We start from the raw sequence: 5,096 nt of genomic DNA on the forward strand, positions 1-5,096 counted from the left end.
GACCTCCTGATCTCGGCGCTGAGGGCGTTCCTTGCGGCATGGAACCCCTCATACGCCTCAGCCGTTCTCTCGGCGTCGTGATGACGCCGAGCCCGGGTGAAGCGACGTCTGGCCGCGACGGAGCATCGCCGATGTTCGGCGATCTCCGCGCTCCACCAGTACGCCGCTCTTCGCGGGCGGGGGCTGGTCCGGGGCATCGCGAAATCACACGCGTCGCGTAATGCGCCCCGGAACCAGTTCACCTCCTCGGTGATCCCCCGCCCCTCCCCCCCGGGACACGGCCAGTCTGCCGCGAGGACGGCCGCGATCAGCCTGTCCGGGCTCAACTTGGTGAGGGCCCATCTCCGTGGCCGGGCATCTCCCCGGTCTTGGGAGCGGCCGAGCACCCCGTGGCGGGCAGCGCGGAGGACCACCTCTATGTAGAGGTGGTCCGAGAGTGTTTCGCACTCCGCCACCCGCCAGCTTATGATCTTACGTGCGGCGGAGGGGGTGGCCCAGGTCAAGTCCGGGACCGATTCCCCCTGCCACCGCACCAGGGTGCTCCTCGACCACGTGTTTATCAAACACAGGCCGAGTGCCGCCGCCCAGTCCTGCAGGGCCTCGCCCCTGGCGTCCGTGAACTGGGAACCCCAACGCGTTGATTTCGCGTTGAGGTCCCCGGCCACAATAATCGGACGAGGCATCTGTCGGCGAAAACAAGCCGACACCCCGTCCAAAAACGCCTCAAACTGGGCGAGGCCCACGTTGGGGGAGATGTATACTCCCAACACGGATATGGGCCCCCACCTGACCGCCACCACTCCCGCCCCGGCCTCGACCGATGTGCAAGGCGGGAGTGTGGGGTCACACCTCCACGTGATCGCGACGGAGCCTGTCCGGTCGCCAATCCAGCATGGACTGGCTTCCGGAACGTGATATGGCTCCGCCGCGATCCCCAATCCGAAACTACGCTCTGCCAGGCTATGCAGGAATAAGTCCTGCGCCCGGCAGTCCTGCGCCCGGCGAGCGTGGTTCAGATTGGCCTGCAGGATGCCCAGGGACATTTATTTACTTGTCCCTGGGCTCCGCCATCGTCACCTCCACCAACGAGGCGGGGGGCGTGACGGCAGCAGGCCGGGCCCTTGGGGGCCTTTTTTCCTTGGGGGCCTCGGTTGGGGTCCCCCTATTCCCCGCCCCGCGTTTGCGGGTATCGGGGGGCGCCGTCGTGATCTCGGCCAGTCTCACCGGCCGAGTCACCTCCGCAGCGCTCGTCGACGGGAGGGGCTCCCGTTGTTTGCCCGGCCGTTTCTTGGGGGGGGGTGCATCTGGCACTCACCACCCTGTGATCGGCCGGGCGCCCCAGTCCCGCAAACAGGGCACCTGGCCTTGCCCGCGCAGTCGCGCGCCAGGTGCCCGGGTTCGCCACATCTGTAGCAGCAGCCCCTTCGATCAATGTGGCTGCTGCAGTGCTGCTGGACATGGCCCTTCTCCAAGCATTTGAAGCATTGGAGAGGGCGCTTGTCCAGCAGCTCCACTTGGGCCCGGGACCATCCTATCTGGATGGCCCGGGCTGCCGCTATTTTATTAGCGGCCCTTAGTGGGCACTGCACCCAGACAGTGCCCAGGAGGGCAGATATATCCTACAGACATCCAGGGATTATCCACTGGACATTTATAGGACATTAATATTTATTAAAATACTTAAGATTTCTAAATTATATTAAGTAACTGACACAACTAAAAATAATTATGTATGCATATTAAATTTTTATAAATATATTTATAATAATATCTTAAAATATCCTACAAATGTCCTGAACCGTCCTGGACATATTCAGGATGATCCTGAGAATGTTTTGTGCCGTCTGGGTAATGTATGATATATATTACATTTTATATATTCATACAAAGAATTTAATTATAAACCTATATTATAGTTTATATTAAAATCTTATATACAATTTTATATTTCAGAGTAAGTTATTGTTTATGTTAAGTTATTGTTTACTTTTTCTATTACTAATCATGTTTTATATTTCTGAAAAATAATTTATTATGTTATATCTGATTTTATATTATTGTACAAAAATATATATTAATATCAATACATTTTTAATGCTATTTATTATTCACTATTATACTATAATTAATAAATAAATAACTTTTGTATTTGTTTTTTTTTTGTAAATTGCATTAACAAAATAATGTCAAACAAAGATTGAGACAATCGTGCTATTTCTCTATCCCGTTAATACACGAAATATCATCGATATTATAGTAACGAAGCGACAAGTTACGAAGTGTAACAGGCACCCTTGTCTTACATCTTGTGTATTTGTTCACTCTGTTACCTATTATTCTACTATTATTAATCAATATACAATATTTAATTGCACGTATAATTTTAACTATAATTTAAACATATATATGTACATATGTTTATATACAAGTATAAAATTCTCAAAAAATAGGCGCCCGTTAGTCTTGTTGCATTACTGCTTTCTGCCACGAGAGGCCAGAAAGTATTTTCAGGTTGTATCTCGACTGTGTAAAGCGATACGTTAAGGTGGGTATACACTTAGCGAACGAACACCGAACGAACAGCGAATGCAAACGTTCGTTATTATCATTTAGCAGATATATACGCCAAAGCGAATGCGAACAGAACGTTCGATTCGCATTCGGCTCGATTCCCTCATGAAGCAGTATATCAAAGACAATTCGTGCGAGAAAAACGTTCAAAACTTTTCGCATTCGCTGTTCGTTCGGTGTTCGTTCGCTAATGTAAGTGTATACTCACCTTTAGAAGAATAAGGACAGCATGCGATTGTCGCTCCTTATCAAGATTTATCTCTCAACGATCGCATCCGTATGCCCAACGTATCGGTGTTGTGCCTTCACGGATACTACACATACGCGGTGAAAGAGAGACAAAGACGGCGCCAACATCTCTCTTTGTCAAGCGATCAGTGTACTACCACTATCGAAAAGATCGAAAAGTGGATGTAGTACGGATATGAACCAAATGACCGACAGTATCGAAAAGTGGATGTAGCACGGACATGAACCATAAGGGGATTTGACCGATAGTACTGAAAAGTTGATGTAGGTAAGTATTTCCAATTCCTAAAAATGGATGCACGGCGCTGCTCTACGGCCTAGAAAAAGCGTCCCACGATAATCGCCGGCATTGCCTCTCTCAGACTTCTCTCTGTTATTATTAAATAAGAAGAAAGTCTAGTTATTTTAACATAAGTTCCCACACATATGAGATTGCAGCTTTATCTATCGCATTTGTCGTACGACAAATTTTTTAAGTGAATTGATTAGAGATTAGATAATTTCTAGAGACTCAAGAAAGTTTTTATTTTACAGCCAATCAATATGCTTAAAAAATTTGTCGTACGACAAATGTAATATCGGTCTTACACTCTCTAGCCTTTTGCACACACACATATACCATACACGAAAATTTTCTGCACTAAAATCTTTTTTACTAGGCTTCTAAACACATTTCTAAACGTTCACCTACATTCTTTCATGCAATTCCAAAGACAAAATTATTCTATTTTGTACAAACTACAAAACTTTTTAGTCGATAAAACAGTCTAATATTCTGCTGGGAAATAGTAATGTTTTATATATATTTTGTTTAATAATAATAATATCTATTGTGTATAACGTAAATAAATATCAATGTTCAGTATTAGCACCGACGAGATATTATTAAAGACCGTCAGCCCTGGGTAAATTTTTGTGACCGTCAAGTGGGTCTGGTGGGCCCCGAGGTAATTGAAGAATGTTGACATTATCGGCCGTTTGATTGAATCGAAGATAATTACACAAATTATTTAATTCATACGGTTATTTTATATCATCCAGTTATTATTTTATTATCGAAAACATCGACGAGATATCATTAGAGACCGATTGTCTTATTGGATTTAGCACTGGAAAATAACTCACCACGCGCTACTGTAGGTAAGTAAATCTTTGCATTGTCGATAATAAAACAGTAAATTTACAATAAAATATTTATTTTGTTGTTTTCGAGGCAGTTATATAAAAGATCTATACATTTTTGATAATAAAACAATAACTAGATGAACTAAAATAACGGGCACCGAGTTTTTTTTTCAGTCAGACTAAATCCTGTAAGACCACTGGTTTTTAATGATATCTCGTCGGTGGTATTAGTAATGGAGTGGCCTTCACTTGGACACAGTACAATTGGACACGGTGCAAATGGACACGTTACAAATGGACACGAGATTGTGCACACGGTTCAATTGGACACAGTGCATTTGAACACAGTAATTTTGGATACAGTAGCTTTTGGACACATAAGAAAATACGCATCGTTTACTTGGACACCGCTCAATTGGACACTGTTCATTTGGACACCGTTCGTTTGGATACAGAAAGATGCGCACCGTTCATTTGGACACCGTTCGTTTGGACACCGTTCATTTGCCCACCGTTCGTTTGGACACCGTTCATTTGCCCACTGTTTGTTTGGACACCGTTCATTTGCCCACCGTTCGTTTGGACACCGTTCATTTGTACACAGATACATGCGCACTGTTTGTTTGAATATGTAACAGATAGAGAGAAATAAAAATCATTTTGGGAAAATATAATCAGTATTTTTATAACACTTTATACTGGTAAATCTATGTAAAATATGAAATCGTGAAAAGGAGATACATTTGAAGGTTATAATATCTGTCAAAATAAAATATATTCATACTTATATATCTCTGATACTGATGTCATTAATTTTACATTGCTTTTAGCACTTTGTTTAGCCTTTCGCATATTTGGATGTCATGCATGGATACAGTGGGTTCCGCCCCCCCTGCGGGGGGGCTCCACTTCCGGAAGATATAACCTAACCCAAACCTATTTCTTATTTAAAACAAAAATTTGGTGTGGATTACGTCGTATAATTTAAATCAAATTTTGGTGTCCAAACGAACGGTGTCCAAACGAACGGTGGGCAAATGAACGGTGTCCAAACGAACGGTGGGCAAATGAACGGTGTCCAAACGAACAGTGGGCAAATGAACGGTGTCCAAACGAACGGTGGGCAAATGAACGGTGTCCAAACGAACGGT

The sequence above is a fragment of the Polyergus mexicanus genome, unplaced genomic scaffold, assembly GCF_030449975.1.
Source record: "Polyergus mexicanus isolate NDT 795.1 unplaced genomic scaffold, iyPolMexi1.0 SCAF_6, whole genome shotgun sequence".
In the NCBI taxonomy this organism is placed as follows: Eukaryota; Metazoa; Arthropoda; class Insecta; order Hymenoptera; family Formicidae; genus Polyergus; species Polyergus mexicanus.